This window comes from Melanotaenia boesemani, chromosome 7, assembly GCF_017639745.1.
Source record: "Melanotaenia boesemani isolate fMelBoe1 chromosome 7, fMelBoe1.pri, whole genome shotgun sequence".
In the NCBI taxonomy this organism is placed as follows: domain Eukaryota; kingdom Metazoa; phylum Chordata; class Actinopteri; order Atheriniformes; family Melanotaeniidae; genus Melanotaenia; species Melanotaenia boesemani.
In genome coordinates this window covers 34,471,573-34,492,214 of record NC_055688.1, presented here as the reverse complement: position 1 = coordinate 34,492,214, position 20,642 = coordinate 34,471,573, and the positions used below count along the sequence as shown (strand labels likewise).

The window sequence follows — 20,642 nt, the reverse complement described above, 5'->3', positions numbered from 1 at the left end:
TGACAGCTGAGGCTGTCCTGAAAAATAATTGTCTGGATGTTGACTTGGATTACCAGAGCTGAGCTTCCACATGCATTTTTACATTAAAAAAGAGAGAAAAAAACCCAAAACAAAACAAAACAAAAACAAAAACAAAACAAAAAAAAAAACAACTCATCCTCGCACAGAAAACTTTTCAAACTGTAATAAAAGCTTTAATCGCTTTTCAGAAATTCTTTTTCATTATTGTAACCCAATTTTGATGGCTAAAGCCAAATAAATTGAAACAGAAACCATGTCCTAAAACCTTTAAGTGTCAATAAGCCACACTCATTACCATTCACACACACACACACACACACTGCAGTTTTTCTTTGCGTGCTGTGTTGCTGTTACAACAGCTTGCAGTTACTGTATGTAAGTCAGATTTAAGTATTTTTTTTACACCCACAAGCAAACAAGCAGCACATTTTAAAATCCAGTTTTCACATTCTGAGACATTTAGTCCCGTCTCAGACACGCACTCACTCTTGATGTATAATTCCATGTCACAACAAAGTAAATCATCTGAGCATCTTAGGTACTAACTCTCGCCCCCATGGCTGCTGGTTGGTAATCACTTACAATAAAGAACAGCATCAGTGACGGCTTTTGATCAGTCTTTGTTAGATACAATAAAATAAAAAAAGTTATTTAAAACAGTTCCTTTTTTAAACATCTTTGTGCTGGGAAAAATATCCTATTTAGAGCAATACTGGATAATTCTAGGACTTCTACCATCACATACATCCATTATCTATACCAGGGGTGTCCCAAGTCGGTCCTCAAGGCCTGCAGTCCCACAAGTTTTCACCATCTTCCAGCTCCAACACACCGAACTCAAATCAAATGGATCCAGCAGCTTATGATGTTCTGCATTATGACTTATTCATTTGAGTTGGAGCAGGAAAACACTGAAAACCTGCAGAGTTGTGGGAGAAGCAGGGTACACCCTGGACAGGTCACCAGTCCATCACATGGCCTCTACCATTACAGCTACTACTACTAATGATAATTCTGTTAACGGTATTGCCATGACTACAGCATGGATTAGTCAACAACTAATAACTGAGTAATTAGAATAACTTCATCCAGCTATGCTGCTTTTCAACACATTTAGAACTACTGGGGATTCTCCTGCTTTGTGTGATAGCTTCTCTTCCGCCACCAAGCAGACCTGCATTAGCTGCTGTGTCCACCTCTAAAGTCTGAAAACTCTGATGAACAGTTATGAGTGTGAGCATGCATTCGTCACAACTGAAAACAACAACTCTCTTAAATTAAAATCTCACAGTCACTGATGTTTTGTGTGGATGCAATAACTGAGATGGTGTTCCAGATGGCTGCACAAGCAACTAACTAAAGATCTGGCTGAGGGTTCTGGTAAAGTTGGCTGAGAACATTGCCTGGATGTTGAGATGGAAACTTTTCTATGTTCTGCAAGAACCTTAGAAGTTTGCCGCTATTTATTTCTGACTTTGGCAGTATCGATCCTCCATATTATATGACTTGTAAGACAAGCAAAGGCAAAAAAGGGGGTAAGCAGCAGCTAGGCACCAGTTCAAGGCCTGGGCAAGTCAGATTAAGCTAGCTGCCGATGGCAAGTGTGTAGCAAAGCCAAATTAGCATATTCATATATTTGCATTAACCAGATATATATATGTAAAAGGTTTATAGCAACCAATAATGCAATAACAGCCATTTATGTCATAATTTTGGCCATTTTTAACGTAATAAAGCCAAAAATGTAATAACTTCCTACCTATTTTTGCTAAGCAAACAACACAAAAAGTGCTTAAAAAACTTATACTTGCTCTTACTCATGTAATGTCATTCTATGACATTATTGGCTTTATTACATTTAAAAAGGCAAAAACGATTAAGTTATTGGCCATTGTTACATCACCATTTGCTACAAAGGCTTCACGTCACACCAAAGTCATAAAAACTGTGGCAAAGACTTTGAAATTAACAATTATTAGGAATACAGGTTAGTTTTTTATGGGTTGATAACTGCTTGAATGAAACTTTCAATCACATACTATAGGGAGGGATTGAGCTTGAAAGAAATCATTTCATGGAACTAACGTATAATAAAGAAGAGTTATTACTGTATTTTGACAAAAATGCATAAAGTCAGAGCTCACCAGTTCACCAGTTAATTCCAGTCATGACAAATTGTTTCCTATAGGACACTGAGCAGCCTGCTTGCTGTTTTCATCCAGCATTTTGCTTTGGATATTTTACAGGAGGCAATTAGAAAATCATGGGAACTGTAATCTAATAACAATGGACCATATGTGGAAAAGAGATGAGATTTTACTGTGGGAGGGGCAGCATTAGGCTAATTCCAGCTGCACGGATATGACATTTTAGTTTCACAAAGACAAAATACCTCTGAGAATAATAATCTTTGTTTGTATTGCACTTTTCAAAAGCAAGTTACAACGTGCTTCACAGTCGGTAAATACATTAGAAATGATCAAGTGTAAATTAACTGAAAATGCCACCAAAAGCAAGAAGGAAAGTGTAGCAGAGGGACACAAACACAGCATAAGGTAGAAATATGTTGAAACGAGCTTGCAAATGTACAGATTTTATTCTTCCTTGAAGAAAAAATATTGATTATTGGTCAGCTGGTCAGTTCAATGACATCTGCATGAGCGTTGCAGCGCTGCTTCCTCTCAGTTCTGTTTCTACATGGTGGCCAGAACAGACAGACACTTCTGGGAGTGATTCATCACATTTGTATGTGATTGATTCCACTGTCACATCTGTGTTTACACAAGTAGAACAGGAAGTTTATTAGGCTAGATAAGGCCGATTTTAGACAGAAAGAAAAGTAGGTGTATGCTATTCAAAAGCTTACAAATGAGCATATATCTTCCACAGGGTTTCTTTAGGTTAGAACAAAGCACTGACTCTCTGTATTAGCAAGTTATCTTTACATAGTGACAGAGAGAATGGCAGCTGGAAGAAAGAGAAGAAAAGTCCATAAAAGCACAACATACAAAGCTCGATGTTAGACAGGAGCGGCAACATTTCTGATGAGAGTAAAACCAAACTGAAAGCCTTTCAGCAGATCTACTCTGGTTCAAATGAAATGTTCACAGCCATTTTTATAATTTAGTCTAAAGAAAAAAAAGCCTCTCAAACCCAGGTAAAGGCCCTGTAGCCTTTTCCATCTATTTTCTTTCAGAGGAATTAAGAGTTAATATGTAGGCTTTATTTATTCTTTACACAGCAGAGGGGATTTGGTTGGAATGAGACTTACTGGTTATTTGACTTGTTGCTATATTGTTATCTTGGTGTAAAAAGATAGAAATAAATACAACTTAAAGATTTTACACATTTATAGTGTTGTTGAATGAATTAACGCATTATAACTGCCCGAAAGCTAAATCACTCTGAAACTAAATAAAATTCCAGGTCAGGATTGGATCAGATAAGACGGAAATCTTCTACTTTTAGCATATTTCTTGCATGACTGTTCAACCCTGCTTCACTACAGTGAGTCTACTTGCCATGTGTTTCATACTTAAACATTTCCTGCTGTTAAACTCAATTGTAGCACTGGCGTATCTGCACACTGGAAGCCCAGCTCCCTTTAACTTTATTAGCTACATTTCAACCAGTCCTGCTCCTCCTCAGGCATATACCCATGAGAGGGAAATGGAAGTTTTAGAAAAATAAAAATGACCAGCGATCTCATTTAACGTTATTACAGATATATGCACCATAACAATATCTGACCACAATGAAGCTAATTTACATTCACCAATGGATTTACAGAGGGGGTCGTCTAAAACCGTATAATATAAAAATAGTAGTTTACAGTGTTTCTATTCTAAACAGAAACTTCTGTTATGAAAAGTGAATTTTTGGATTTTGCAATTAATTGTTCTAAGATATTCTTCTACAGCCCTGCTCGCTGTTTACCCCCTGCTTCCTGTTAGCTACCTAATCTCCTTCCTCTCATATGATCTCTTCCCATTTTCTTTGAGTTCTGTCAGATCCTCTGTTTGGTTTTGGTGAGCTTCACCTGTCAGTTTCCCGTTTTACCCTGCTGCCAAGCCTATTTCTGCTTTCAGTTTGGATTTATTCTGGACATTTGGATTTCATTTTAGTAGCTTTGTCATTATCCTTCCTGCTATGAAATTAGTCTAAATTTTTTCTAGATTCTGTTTACTCCCAGAAATGTATATGTATATACATAATATTTATATGTAACCTTGTGTTTTCCAGGGAGCTGTGTCTAATTATGTGGTGGATGTGTTAAACAGTTCACTATGCCACTAGCCATAACACAGCCAAAATAATCACCAAATAAAAAGAAAAAAAAGAGAAAAATGAACAAAATGAGAAGGAGGAGGGCATAAAAGTTAACACCCAACAACACATAGGGCTGCACCTCCGTTTACACAAGAGGGCAAATGCAAATAAGTTAAATATGACCAGAATAAAACACCTTATAGCTTTTGGACGGGGGAGGGGCCTGAATCAGCACCGTTGCACATTGAGAAGAGTAAACGTTGCTTTCAGCCTCTAAAATCACCAAAATCACCAGAAAAAGTTACTAGATTTGTTGCTAGTCACTTTTTTTCCCATAGAATATAGCGGCCAAGCTCTGATGTGTGCGTCACTGTAATTGGTGCACCGGAAACCGTGCACTGATAAACGTTCCGCATTGTTTGGAATGCAAACTGTGATTAAAAGCATTCATTTATAACATGTTAATTTTTTTAAGTAATTACTCATACTTAACAAGTTAAAGTCCCATCCCGAGTTTTTATTCATGTTGTATAAGTCTTTTTTTTTCTTATTTTTATATTTTATCTACATCTGTTGAAATAATGATAATACTCGGATGCTGAACGGTTTACAAGTGAAATATTCATTTAAAAATATCAGCAATACAAATCCATCCAATTTTATTTATTGACAATCTCTTTAAACTTCTTGTGCTTGCTATGATGCTGGACAGGACAGATTAAAAAAAGAAAAAAAAAACTTCTTGTGTGGGTAGTTTGTGAACGCGGTTACCAATGAGCTCATCCCCCCGTGGGATGCTGTCCTCTGGCAACACGGAGGCTTTGTTAACCCGAGAACATTAGCTGGAAACCAGAAAGGAAATTAACCTTCATGGACACGATAGTCCATCATATTTATTATGAGTGTGACCACATGAGTCACCACAAAATCCCTCTACAAATTTAGCTCATTTCGAGCATTTGTTGCTTTGGGTATTGAAACATACTTCTGAGTTTGTCCTTCATAACACTTGATCAACTAAAACCATGTCCACTGTTAATGGGCAGTACAGTGGGAAATGATGATATGGATTTACTGTAAAGTTATTTTAATGAGACATTAAAGCCTTTAATTTGTCTTTAAAGGCCTTTTACACTTTCAGAGTGTGTAATCTTCAAGATAAACTGAGAGGTGATTGCTCCATACAAACTGATCTTCGTTATTCTTCTACACTGGAAACACAGCAACTAAAAGGTTTAAAGGCTGTTAAACACAAATGACCTTGCTGCACACTATAGCTGCTTAATGTCCCAAAACCAAATCACAAATCCTGGAGGAAGAATTATCTGTATGTCCTTGAAATACTGTCTATGTCAGAAACACAGGGACACCTAAGGTACGCTCAGATATTGATGTTTTCCAACATTAATTTAATCGATTCAGTAGGTATGACCTCTTTTTTCACTAATAATGACCCCTAAAACTGATCTAAAAACAAGACCATCCTACTTTAATGAAGAACAGTTGCTCAAGTATTATTCACTGTCATTCTGAACAGGCTGTCAGTCCATTACCCAGATAGAAACACACAACAATGCACATTTACAAGATGCAGGTTAGATTTTTGACACTGGTAGGGACATAAAAGTGGCTCCGTCAAGACAATTGTTTTGTTGCACTTACAGCAAATCTGAACGAGCAGAATGTATAATGCAAAATATTCTATTAAGGGACAGACAATAACAGGGGTGATAGCAAAAAAATAAATAAATAAAATAAAATCCTAAGTCTGAACATATTTAAGGTGTTCCTCAATGGACACGCACAGAACAAATTACACTTTTTTCCACAATAACGCTGTTAAATCCACGACTATTTCTATATTAAAAACTTTTTTTTCTAAATTGCTTACAACAAAAAATTACATTATTTTAAAAGAAATTATTTAAGCACTGACCAACCAGATTTGTGGTTATGGTGCAGCAGTATAAAAAAAGATGGTAATAGTAATACTCCATGTGACTACAATATGGTTCTCAACATGTAATGCTTTTATTATCTAAACAGTTTTGTAAGTTGAATATACTACTGTACTCTCTGCTGGAATGCCCATGTAATTATCTGTGCTGCAGACCAGCTCTGTTTGGGGTCCGACCTGAGATCCTGCTCATTTTCTATCATGCTGTCCTCGGTAGCATCATCAGATACAGTACGGCTGCATGGTTTGGCACACACATATATAGTGAAATCAGCAATGAAAGTAATTGGGTCTAATAATAAGTAACCACTAACTCTTCGGTACTGGGAGGTATAGTCAAGCCAGTAACGGATACAAGCTGACGTCAGATGGAGGAACAGCCATCACTGATCAAAGGCTGAAATTGCGTCTGACAATTAAGTTTAACCATCACTAATTTACAGAATTATACACCTACACCACGACTGTAGCAGCAGAAATGCATGTTGTTGTTCTGCAGAAATGCATGTTGTTATGACAATAACACAGCAGATGTCTTTGGAGCAAAAAAGAAACGATTAAAAGTTGCCACAGAGCTTCAGTCTATACACCTAAAAACCACCAACCAGGCCAGAAATCTGGGCGTATTGATGGACTCCGACTTTAACTTTGACAAACACATTAAGGGAATCACAAAGTCAGCCGACTTTCACCTTAAGAATAAATCAAGGGTAAAAGATCTGATGTCTCAGCAGGACCTGGAAAAACTAGTCCAGCTTTCATCTGTAGTTGGCTTGATTATTGTAACAGGTTTTTACAGGTTCTAACTAAAAAATCAGTTAGACACCTTCAGAACTCTGCTGCTCGAGTCCTCACTAAGACCAAGAAAGTGGACCACATCAGTCCAGCTCTGAGGTCTTTACACTGGCTGCCTGTTCGTCAGAGGATAGACTTTAAAGTTCTGCTGCTGGTCTATAAAGCTCTGAATGGCTTAGGACCAAAATACATCAGAGACCTCTTGACCTAGTATGAACCTACCAGAACCCTCAGGTCATCTAGATCCAGTTTCTTATCAGTTCCCAGAGTCAGAACCAGACATGGAGAAGCTGCATTCAGCTTCTATGCTCCACATGTCTGGAACAAACTCCCAGAAAGCCTCAGATCAGCTGAAACACTCAGTTTATTTAAATCCAGGTTAAAGACCCACCTGTTCTCTGCTGCATGGAACTAGTTTTTATTTAGAAATCAAAATCTACATCTGGTTCTTTTAAGCTGGAATCATGTTTTAATATTGTCTTTAACTTTATTTCTTGCATTTTATCAATTTTATTTAGCATCTTCCTTCACTTTTATTTTATTAATTGCATTTCTTTTAATATTTTTTTATTGCACTTGTATTGCTTTCTGCACCCTGCTGTAATGTTTTAAAGCACTTTGAATTGTCTTGTATATGAAATGTGCTATACAAATAAATTTGCCTTGCCTTATGACCAGCAGATTTTACAGCTGTCACCAGCAAACCTCAGCTAATAATGAAAATAAAATAAAATATATGCAAACAAAACACTGTCTGATTAAACCAGGTTACCATTTTACGTCAACATCCTGCTAGTTTCCTCCTCCACCGCATGAGCTGAACAATAAATAACAAGAGAGACATGCTGGGACAGAAAAGGCGATCAGCTGATCATCGACAGTTCTGTGATGATTCAAAGAGCAGTAGGAGAGGAGGAGGAGGAAGAAAAGGAATCACATGGTACAGAAAAAGTGACTGGAGCAACCCTGCAAAATAAGTGTGGGTGTCGGACCCTCTCACCACGAAAAGTGTGGGTGTCAAAACACCCAGAGCCCCTACAGGGGCGATGCCCATGAATGACGGTTTGTCCGAGGCGACTGTAGCCCCTGGCAAACAGTCCCATGTAAAGCTATAACATCCATCCAGTTTAAATGGGTTATAAGGTGTGACCTGTAGCAGCAATGTTACAGATGGAGAACACAGAGCTCTCAGCTAGTCTTTACCAGAAAAAGACAATGACAACTCAAGAATTACTGGACATGGATAGGGACATTTTTCCTACAGTCCCTACCCAATTCTACGCCCATGCATTTAACATTAGAATCACCAACTGATCAAACACTTGTGTTTTGGATTGTTTGAAGAAACTGGGGGAAAAAAAAGGTAATTCAACACTCAGTGTTGTTACATCTTTAGCTAGCTTTTAGCATACGTTTATTTGCATATCTTATTCCTATACGTAATTACTGTTGTTGGTGCAATGACTGTCACCAAGTTTACAATGACAATAAAGCCTCACTCACTAATTTAGCCAAGTTTCTCTGCAGCTATACAAGTGAATAGATGAAGAGCTGCAAAACAAACTTTAAAACACAAACTTCCCTTGAAATGATAATACTGCACTCAAACACCAAACTAAAGCTCAGGTAAAGAACTATGTTAGTAAAATATGTTGAGACTGTTGTAGCTGTGCACAGGATAGTGGGTGTACTCAAAACTTCTGCCACAGATGTTTCAAGTGGCCAGTTCAACAAAATATAAACACCCTGGGGTTTGGACAAATCTGGAAGTAGACTGTCCGCCATCGCTGCTGTGGTATTTCCCTTGGATGTCAGAGCAGAAGAAATGCTAATTTTCTTAACAATGTCAAGGAAATCTGAAAAGACTAGTGGAGTTTTTATCTGTTTTAACAGCAGTGTAAAACTTTAACTGTGGAAATAAAGGGAACATGAGGAACACAGGCATTTACTTCATGAAGATTGCCCCTGTCTGACACATCGTGGAGCACCACCTGAACAAAGACAAGCTGCCATGTAAATTAGATTAAAAAAAAAACATCCGATTGCTTAGTTTTTTTTAGATAAAAGGACTAAGTTTAAATCTGTTCAGTCAGTCAAAATTCCATATTACCATTGGGAGGATGGGGTGGCCTGGTAATATAATGGTAGGGAAAACATTTTTATTCCCAACAATAACAACACAGTAAACTTTGACAAACACAACATTATTAAGTCAATGCTGTGACCAGAAAATAAACATAACTGGTTCAGTAACACAAGCAGATCATGTACACAGTGTCCTGCAGCCTCAAGACTGACAGCCTTTGTAAAAGTTTGAAGCTATTTCTTTACCAACTTTTGATTATAAGATATGTCTGTTTTAATATTCTAATGTGCATTGCCAGCTATCAAAAGCAGTTTCTGACAGATGAATCATGGTTTACATTTATGCACTGATGTCTAACTAATATGACAAACAGAATAACTTTGATAAGATGCCCTCATCAGTTGACCACTGTCTAATGCGGTCTGGCCACCCATCCATGCTGCCGTCCACTTTGGCAGGTGGTAGTCGATCCAAGGTAATTAACTAATAATTAATGCACTAATAGGACTCACCAGCGCAGTAATGGCCATACCTCAAGATAGCGCAACACACAAAACGGCTGCTGGATTTGTCTATAAAACGATGAACGTCAGGGAGTATCAGTAGAATGTGTTAATGATGCTAACTAGTGATGGGAACTTCCAGTCTTTCCCTTAGGATACTAAAGAAAAACTGACTTGCAGCACACTAGTGAATGTGATTTACATCAGAGGGGTAATGTGGTAATATTCAATTGTGAAAAAAATAGGTGAATGTACCATCTGTACCACACCACTACCTACTGAGACAGGTCATTTAGTACTTTTCATATGAGGCTTTTTATATGAAAGATAGCTGTCTGATTTAAAAAGTAAAGAAATAGAAAAAGTAAAAAATACAGACTGATATGACTGTATTTACAACTGAAAGAGCAGCAATAATCTAAGAAAGCAACCTTCAAGATGCAATTTTACAAATATTGAATCATTAACATACAAGTCTTAATCAACTTGAATCCTGAGGACAGCAAAGATTCACAGCTCTACCTTGAAGGATTTTAATATCCAAAAGGGAACCTTTAAATTCAGTTATCTTTGTTAGTTTGGTCTGCAAAATTATCTGTGAACAGACTGGAAAACATCCAAAGGAGCTTAAAAAATCCTGCGGGATGCTTCAGATCCTCTTCTAAAATCTTGCCTATTTTTGAGGCAGCTGCGCTTGCTGACAACCAAAGAAAAATAAATAGGTCTTGTTAGGTTTAAGATTCAGTTTGATTAGGACTTTTTATCAAGACTGCAAACAACAACAATTTCTTTTAAAAAGGTGTATATATATATATATATATGTGTGTGTGTGTTTATATATATATATTTATAAATATATATACATATATAATTATATAAAACAAAGCCTGCAAAACAATTTTCCATTATGATTAAAAAGAAAATGTAAAAAAGAAACTGTGAGATTTGAGCACACAAACCCAATTAGAGCAGATTCACACATCCCACACCACACAAATAGCAGCAAGCCCTAACAAGCCCAACTCTGCAGCAGCAATTTACACTCTGATAGAGATTTTCCTCAGTTCTTTACATGTGAATGAGAGCACATATATGTGTGACAAACATATGTGTGTGTGTGTACCTTTCATTGCTTGCATACGTGAGTGTCTTCATGTGTAAATGTGTCCTGATTGTGTGAGTGTGTGTGTGTATATGTGCACTGTAAGTTGCTGATCCAAGCTGTCTGTATCGCTGAGTGACGGGAGAACTCCTCAGTGAGAGCACAGAGGGGTGGGGAAGGGAGCCACAAATGGACAGCAGCGTTTGGCCAATAGCCTGTGACCGGGCTGCCTCGCTATCCAATCACACGTGACCAGCGCTCCCATCAGCCGTCCATCAAGAGGTCCTTCTTTCAAGGTCAGCTGATGCTCCCTCCCTCTCTGCCTCTCTGTCCAGCAGAGCAAACATCAACAAAATTGATCTAATTTCTAGCTAAGCATGATCCAATAACAGTGAGTGATATGGAGGCCAAACCAATTAGGTGTGTTCGCAGGCAGGTATGGCACCCTGGGAAGCTGTGGTCGGCAACATGCCTGCACACGTGGAGTGAACGTGTGTGTGAAAGGGGGGAAAAGACATGATACATTCATAAAATGTACATGTGAAAAGGATGTGTGAGCATGCCTGCATGTGGGTGCACATGCACAAAAGAGAAGTTCCTTCTATCTCATTCTCCGATCAGTGTGATTTCTGCAGCGCACAGCTGTCACCATGGAAACCAGGGAGGGCGCGGGAGATAGAGAGGAGAGGATGTAAGGCAGAAAGAAAAGGGAAAAGTGTGTGAGAGAGATGAGCATCGGTTGCTGAATGATAGCAGCCATAGACGGCCCTTGTGCAGCATCACCTGGCTAACCCCTGCACAGCTGCAAGCCCCGTGTGTGTGTGTGTGTGCTGCAAACAGAAAACAATGTGTGTTTGATTGTCACATTCACGTTTGATGAAGAAAATAACACACATGCAGGTGTGTGTGTGTGTGTGTGTGTGTGCACGACTGTAAAAGTGACTATCAATAAATCATCCCCTTCTTCCCACTCTATGCTTTTTACAGCATAACCACACACATACACACACACAGACCTGACCTTGTGTGTTATCTCTGGTGGTGTGTATTGTTCAGCTGGCAGCAGTGAGCTCTATTTAGGTATAAATACACCAATCAGATTCAACAGAAATCAGTTTTTTTTTCTTTTTCCATAGACTCACACATACAACAACACACATACACACACAAACACACACAGCCTGTCTTCCGCTCCAGATGTACAGACAAGCCTTTTGTAAGAAATAGAAAGAGAAGGGAGTGGGTGTGAGAAAGCGAGGGAGGAGGAGAGAAAGATTCAGGGAGATGGTTCGACTGAGAGGAAAGAAATACAGAGAAAATGTATGAGATAGATAGATAGATAGATAGATAGATAGATAGATAGATAGATAGATAGATAGATAGATAGATAGATAGACAGATAGACAGATAGATAGATAGATAGATAGATAGATAGATAGATAGATAGATAGTACAGTTGGTGATGAATAGTTAATAAAGGGCTCGCGGGCAGAATGGTGGGGAAAAGCTATTCTCTCTGGCACCCCCCCTCTTCCTCACTCAGGGCTCAGAGTCGTGTGCAAGTCATTCTGCTCCCCACCTGCCCTCCATTTATCTTTCTTTTTTTCCTCTCTCTTCCTGTTCCCCTCTTCTTCAACTCTCTCTTCCATCTCTCACCTCTGCCTCTCTTCCTGTCCTCATCCATCCTGCTATCTTTCCTCTCCTTCTTCCATCCCTTATCCTCCACCCCTCACCCCACCATTTCTCACCTCTCATCTCACTCTCTCACACACACGTACATCATTAACAGCAGGCTTGTAACACAGACTAACAGCCACAATTCTCCTGATAAGGGGATTGAAGCATTGATCACATCTGTCCTCTGTAGGGAGGTAAAGCGTCTATAGAAGAGAGATGATGCCCCACTGCCCCTTAGAAAGAGAACAATACAGACTGACTGCTGTCAGAGGAAGAAGCTTTGAGACTAAACACTAAAAGTATACCCCACTTCTCTGCCCCATTTCTTCACATCTGTGTATTCTGCTGCTGGGTTATAAAAGTAAACACCGTGTCAGTTTAACTTATACATAGACGACACAAAGCTCTACATTTGTAATGTATCGGGTGGTCAAAGCCGGCTGAGCTCCTCTTGTAATTTTGATCTGTGTTTGCATGGTATAAAATATATCTTAACGTCTTCATGACGAGATTTTTCTGCCTCCTGCATGAAATGACATACCCAAGATAAAATCTTCACAAATTCAAAGGGCTGGATGTATAATCTTTGTCTCTAAACAAAGCTGAGAGGTGAGGTTACTGCAGAAGTGTCAGAATCAAGATATGTGTTACTGTGTCAGAGTAAAATAAACCTGGAACACAGTAGAAAATATAAATGTTATCTTCTTCTAAAAGAAATCCACATTCCTTTCAGTGAAAATCAGAGGATAACAGCCCAATCCATCTGAGAATGAGTAGTGTCTGATGAGGAACTGTGCAAAAGTGAAAGCTAAAAAAGTGAACCTGAGCAGATTATCAGAGGCTTCAACAGAGGTGTTAGGCAGGTAAATATCTCAGGAAGCCATTGGCCAATATTGATGATGGCCACTTCTATCAATGAGAATGGAAGGATAGCCCCAAAGTTCACCTTAGAAACACCATGAGGAATCAGAAGGAAGTGAAGCCCAAGATAGTCTATGATAGGTAGAGTGTTATAAAACCTCCTTCATCTTCATAGTAACTACCACGATTGCGAATGAAGTTCTTTTCTTACTTGTTATTTGGAGGTGTCTGTTTAATATGTGCACCCATGGCTAAAAATTATTTGTACTTTTAGGTAACAAAACCAAACAAAAAACAAAAATCAGCCATTGTGATTTACTGGTCTTTGACTGGCACTACTGAGCAGTGAAATCCCACCGCTACTCCCGTGTCCACTACAATTAACTCTCTGCACTGAACTGACAAAAGGTTTATTGAGGCTTAAATCTTCACTTGGCATCTTTGCATGTTGGCAGCGCTGAACAGCAGCGAGAGCGACCGGTTTCACCGTTTGAAGCTGAATCCCAGAAACACAGTAATGTAACCTCAGTAATCTGATCACTGTATGCTCTTTTATCCTCCGGTCAGCCTGTGAAGCCCAAGACCAAAGAGGGAAACGCAACAAGAGATTTATTGTGAGGGAGTCCAACTTTGACCAGACAGATTGTGCATTCAGTAACTGCTGAAGAGACAAAATTCACTTTAAAAACTGTTTTGTCATTTTGTAATTGGTTTGTGAGAGATTATACTTGATCAATGTAGTTTTTTTTCTAGAAAATATGATGCATGCATGGAAAGTATATAGATTTTTGATCAAGAATAAAATGTGGTCAGATAAGATTGAACCTTTTTTGGCCCTGCTAAGAAGAATATGTGTCTGTATGTGTTGGGAGGGTACAATTATAAGCTACTGCAAAATTAATTAAAACTATCAGTTTTTAGTAATAATTTATGAAAATTAGAATAGTGCCAGGGAGAAGAGAACAGATGATGTACTAGATGATGTCTTTCTATTTTAGTCTCAGACAGCCGACGTTGGTCACCTCTACCATTTAATGAAATAATTAAAATAGTATTTTGTTGAAATCAAGGGGCACACAGCTTGTTTGCAGATAACACACACACACACACACACACACACACACACACACACACACACACACACACACACACACACACACACACACACAAAACACTTGCTGAAGATTGACAGGAGATCTCAGATTAGGAGATATTGTCACAACTATCTACTGAGAAGAGGCAGGAAAAAGATATTATGTGAGCTATTTTTTCAACCTCATTTTCTGTTATCCAGATATACATAAATTAATACTAAGAGGGTGCAATGACATGTTTAATCTCTGTAAAAAACAGTAAAACCTATTTGGATAAATGCAATGTTGCCCTTAAAGGTGCCACATTGAGGTGAACTGATTGGGATATTTTTTTTTTTAGCTTTAATTCAAAGAATTTATATAGCTGCTTTATTTTGAAAAGCAAACAAAATATTTTTTCTAAACTAACTGATAGTTCTAGGGATGGAGCATCAAAAAACAAACAAACAAACAAAGAAAAAATAACAGTGTGGAGTTGAATTTGCATTTATAGTCTGTAATTTGCAGATTTAAAGGTTTAACAAAATTTAAGGTCAATGACAGAAAAATTTAATATATCACTAAAAAAATTTTTTATCACTTTTCTAAAATAAACATTATGTTTCTATTTCTAAAATTTTTTTTTTTTTTTAAATAAATGTTATGTTCTTATTCTCTTAAAATGAGTCATTTATATCTACTTGCTGTGAGTTCACATACATGGCAGCTATCACTACTGTGAATGGATAAACAACTCTGTATGTGAAGTGATAACTATTTGAGCTACAGTATGGGCTTTGTTTGATATCTGCTAGAGCAATGGTTCCCAACCTGGGGTCTGGGACCCCACAAGAGGTCCCCCAAAGAGCACAGGGGGTCCCCGAGGCTTTGAACATTCTGAGCCATTGTGATTAATATTCACACATCACCCACTGTTTATGAACAAAAAGTAAGGCTATATGTTGTTAATTTAAATTTGGCTTTATGGAAGGACAGGACTCAGCCAGAATACATTATTCCTGGTGAGAATCTCACTTTTATAAGCATAAAACCAAGCATGGTTTCAGCACGGATTGGGGCAGGGGGTCCGTGGCTTTTCAATATTTGCATGAAGGGGGTCCCCGAGCAAAACAGGTTGGGAACCACTGTGCTAGAGCACCATCTGGGATAAGTAACACTTTAAAGGGCCACAGAAGAAGACAGTACACATGGATTGTGATTTTTCTGTCAAATATTGTGATTTAATCTTTTATACTCCAGCTGAAGAAATGTTCACACAGAAATATATTTGTTATATAAGATGGGGAATTACCACATGAGATGACATCAAAATATGAACTGCTCTATATTCTAATGTAAGGACGTAAAGTTGAGATATGAATGCAGTTTTTCCCATACTTTTAAAACAGAAGTAATTACAGGTAACTAAACATATGATTGAGGGTTTATCAGGCATCACTTCTCTGGATCCACTCATAGAAGAAAAATGTTGATGTCTGGAAGAATTTTGGCCAATGACAGCCACTGTCCATTCGCAACTGTGCTTTGCATTTGAAATCATTTCTATGCCAATCTTTACCACTAGATGCCAGTAATTCTTACACACTGTAACTTTAAGTTATGAGACCCATTGTTGGGCCTAAACAAAGGATGGCAAATGGAACAAAATCAATATGTAGGCATATTACTATCAAAGTCTCCAACAAACAGTTGATTCTGTGACATAAAGTGAGAATTTGTATTGAAAATCAAACCACAGGTAAACATCATGAACAGAGGGGCCTGGTAAGACTACAATGGAATGCATCTACAGAAGTCTGTTAAGCTTCGGAGCATGACAGACGGAGAATAAATGCAGCTCCAAATTCATAAAAGAGGAGACAGCACATATATAACAGACCATGTATGGTTGCCCACTTAGCTAAAAAAAAAAACGGTGGCACCTCACTGTTCAGATGGACAATTATTGAAAAAAACATCCCAAAAACAATTTCTTAAAGGAATAAATGAGATGATTATCTGACCTCAACCTGACTGAGAATGTTTTTCTCTAACTGAGGACAACACTGAGTGCAGGAAGGCCTTTAAAGAAGACGCCACTAAATGCAGCAGCACTAAAGGCTCTGCAAGCCTCTCATGGGAGGGAGCTCATGATTTGTTGATGTGCATGGATTCCAGACTTCAGGAAGCTGTTACAGAAAAGGATTTAAACCTGAGCATGAAAATGAAACCCTTTTATTTGTAAGTATTCTTGTTTGTTTGCAACATAAAAAAATCTCTTTTTAATTACTTAGTGACCTGTGTCTATGTTATTAGCTACAATTAAAAAAATACAGGAAAAAAAGAAAAAATGAGTCCAGGGGCATTATCTTTAAAAATGTACTTCAACGTTCACGTCACTACCTTTAGGATTAATCTTAAAACTTTCCTTTATTGATAAAGCTTATAGTTAGGGTAGGCTTGGTGACCCTTAGTCATCTCTTTAGTTCTGCTGCTATAGGCTAAAGCCGGATTTATACTCGCGTGGTGTCTGTGTAAGGTTGGTTACGGCGACACCGCCGCGTGCTCCGCGTAGGTTCGTGGAGGCTCGACACACACCTCTTCCAGACCCAACGTGCACCCTTGCTTGGTTACACAGAAGTACTCCCTTGTGATTGGTCACCTGCTGAATTTGAATGGTTACCGTGAAAGAGAAACTACAACACGACGGCGTAACCATACACTCAAATGTGAGAGCACATTTCACCAGCACCAGCCCTACCGTATGCAGACACTGCGCAAGTATGAATCTAACTTTAGACTGCAGACAGATGTCACATGATGCAGCGAGCACTTCCCTCCACCTTTCTATCTATGCCCTTTATTGTCCTTGTACAAAATATATGGCATTGTTTTCAATCGTGACTCTTAGCATGTATCCCTGGCTTAGAGATATGGTGCTTGTTGACCCCTCTTTTCTGACCTCTCCACTCCCAACCAGTCCTGGCACATGGCCGTCCTTCCTGATTCCTGATTTTCTCTCCACTACTGCCAGTACGGCCAGTGCAAACTCAGGATGGAGCACTGAGCCAAAGACAAGATTCGATACAATAAGTTGGTTTTGCTTAGCTAGGCAATTATTCTTTAATTGTTTACATGAACACAGTTATTATAAATTGGACTAATGACAGGCATCAACATTTTTAATCAGATTAAACCAAACCTGACCGGACCTTCTGCCTCAGGACTTTCAGGACTTTATATACAGGTCATGTGGACTTAGACACCAGAACACTGATGGCAGGCTTGTAAAAGATTTGTTTTAATTGGACTGTAACTAGACTATAATGAATTGAATTGGACTGTGCCTGTAAAAGTGCCTTGAAATTAATTTGTCATGAACAAATAAAGCTGAATTGAACTTTAGCAAAAGTGCATGAAAGTTCCTTAAAGGTATTAATGCACAATTCAAATTGGCCCAATACAAAATTCCAAATGTTTTGCTAAAAAAATTTAGTGTTGAACTGTTTTAAGTAATTGTTTAGCTCTTCTAAAAACAACAAAAGAATATTTGGAGCGCTGACCTTTTAGTTACAAGACTCACATATTATGTTCACGTACCAGTGGTTTTAGCCATTTAAGCTGTTAAATGGTATGTGAACCGAAGATATGAACCTGCAACCTTAAGGTTTGTTCTATTGTTTGGTAGAGAAAATCTAAATTTTGTGAAAATTTTATGTAAGTACACCTACATGAGCCATCTCTACCACTTGGTTTGGGTGTGCAATGTCAAAAGTAATCGTTGTTATCTCATTAATGTTTAAATTTGGAACATTTCATTATAATTCCAATATTATTAAATATCATCTCAATCATTTCTTTAAAATATTTCTTCTTCTTAATGTTGTCCAAACGAAAAGAAAAAAAAGCAAAGAAACACTTTTATCTTCCTTTTGTCTTAGTGTACATTTTACAGAGTTAAGACTGAGAGATGTATGACATGAAAGAAGTATTGTGACATCTACGCTAGTATATATATATATATATATATATATACACAGTAAAAGAATGACAAAAAAAGAAAAAGACTGGAATTAAATAAAATACAATTAAAGATTAAATCAATTATTAATGAATAAAGATAAATAATAAAGAGATAATATAAAAATAAATGCATAAATAAAAGTGAATTCAAGCAAATAAATGAGTAAAATCAAATCATTTGGGAAAAAGAAATAGAATAACAGGGTAAAAAGTTGGACTGTGCACATTCTTCAGCAATAGTATACAACATACGGTTTCACTGGTTTTTCTTTGACTTTTAGCTTCATGTGCAGCATCAGGCTAATCTCCAAACAGAACATGAGAAGCCCAAAATGATGCAGTGTCACAATGACGGCTCAAAAATCAACTTAAAGAGTTTCCCTTAAAGACACAGCTTTTGTCAGCACACTAACATCCAATATCTCCATTTATGTTTTTAAAGATGCCCATTAAAAACATTAAAAACTGCTACATCTACTAAAAGTTAAAATAAAATGCAAAGAGGCTGTATATCCTGCTGTGTTGCATGCAGGGATGGGAGCGCCATCTTGCAACAAAAGCATTTACTTCTTTTTTTTGTCTGGTTTAGATTTTGTTTGTGTTGCTAACTTGGCACAGATCTAGTGAATAAGAAAAAAATGAAGATACCAGATCTGCGAATTAACAAGCTGGTATGATACTAGAATATGATCTTCCACAAACTGTAGGCTGATCCTGCAGCAGAAACTTTAACCTGATGAAGAATGAGCAAGAAGACAACACGACGTCTCAATAAAGCAGCGTGTCTTGTCAGCTTTACATTCTCCGTTCATCCCATGAGTGCTTATAAGGGAACTGTGGAGGTGGGAATCCTGGTTTAATAATCCTGCATGTTTAACACTGTCATGGAACTTTTCTACTTTCCTTTAAGTCTTGACTTCTTATTTTTTCACAGCACTCTTTTTTACAAATGTTTAGAGTAGAGCTGTCAAACGATTAAAAATTTCAATCTGATTAATCACATGATATCCATGGATTAATCACGATTAATCACATTTCAAAATGTAAACAACTAGCTTGCGGTCTGCCGAAAACTAGAGTAGGTGTTAAACCTCAACAAGTCTCAACAAGTGCGTGCTTGACGTTGACATTGAGTTGCTTTGGGGAAACAAAAAACTCAGTTTTGCTCCTTTTAGCGTTTTGTTGTGTTCTTCCGTCTTTATTTTATTTATTTTCAAACTTCTTGTCTATTAGGCCATCAAGTTTTCTGAATTGTTCCATCCAGTTCTTGTCACAATTAGACATTAAATGCAATGACTTCTTATTTTTCTTGTTTTCTTGGTGATGGGCATGCAGCAAATTGTTGCATTATCATCACCACAAATGAACGGTTAATTGTGTGACATATGAAACAGGTCATCCCGCAGATATCCTCTAAATATAAGGCTTAAAACTATTACAATATTAATAAAGAGGATAAAATGGTTTTTGTTGGATCTGGTTCACTGGTGTGACAAGGCAACTACATGCCCAAAATTAGCTTCTCTTGCCGAGACAATGCTAAATTCTGATTTTTAATATGACATGAGTAATAACTTTGTTGCTTATGTGTAAATTAAATTTGCATGTTAATTCCACAGATTGATTTCTTTGCGTTAACTTCTCCAAATTATTACAATTAATTATAGTTAAAGTCCACCAACGACTGGATGAACAATAACTTTCTAAAACTAAATGCTGATAAAACTGAGGTACTTGTCTGCGATCCATCTGCTTAGGCTCCAGCTATGATTCAGATACTCTATATGTATATTTTTTATTTCTGCAGCATAACCCACTGTACGAAAACAGGTCAGAGTTTTAGTAACATGTAAATAGCTTGGCTCGCTCCTGTTTTTATCAGCTGTGAAATATTGCCAAGTTAAGAACAATTGCTGCCTCAATGATGATGGAAATGCTCATTCACACCTTCATTTCCTCCCATTTAGATGACTGAAATTCTCTTTTTACAGGTCTGAGCAGTTTACCTCTGAACCGCCTGCAGGTGGTTCAGAATGCAGCTGCCAGACTTTTGACCTAAACACACAGAACGGCTCACATCACTCCAGTCTTGCGTGCCTTACATCGGCTACCTATCAGAGCTAGAATTCACTTTAAAACCTTAGTTCTCAGAGCCAATCCTCTGTTCACGCCTTTTCATGATTTTTTAAATTTTACTTTTTATATTTGTGTTTTATTTAATTTACTCTGCTCTTTATCTTGTTTTTAACTTGTTTTATGCATTGTGTGATTGTGT

At 37.7% G+C, this 20,642-nt stretch overlaps 1 protein-coding gene and 1 long non-coding RNA gene across 4 annotated transcripts in view; both read right to left on the bottom strand.

Annotated features, from left to right (window-relative positions):
- nrg2b (neuregulin 2b) overlaps positions 1-20,642 on the bottom strand; it is a 74,698-nt gene that overhangs the window by 37,885 nt on the left and 16,171 nt on the right. The window contains exons 1-2 of one of the 3 annotated variants that reach the window (XM_041991014.1): positions 17,322-17,326; positions 13,629-13,630 (exon numbers count right to left, since the gene is read on the bottom strand). The exons of the other annotated variants lie outside the window; for them this stretch is intronic. The gene's annotated coding sequence lies outside the window, so the exon portion shown is untranslated. Of the gene's footprint in view, positions 1-13,628; positions 13,631-17,321; positions 17,327-20,642 lie in introns of those variants that run through there. 3 annotated transcript variants of the gene reach the window in all.
- LOC121643544 lies at positions 181-19,957 on the bottom strand. The gene is made up of 3 exons (XR_006011120.1): positions 19,862-19,957; positions 15,949-15,955; positions 181-192 (listed from the first exon to the last, which is right to left on the bottom strand). It is a non-coding gene; the product is annotated as an uncharacterized LOC121643544 (long non-coding RNA).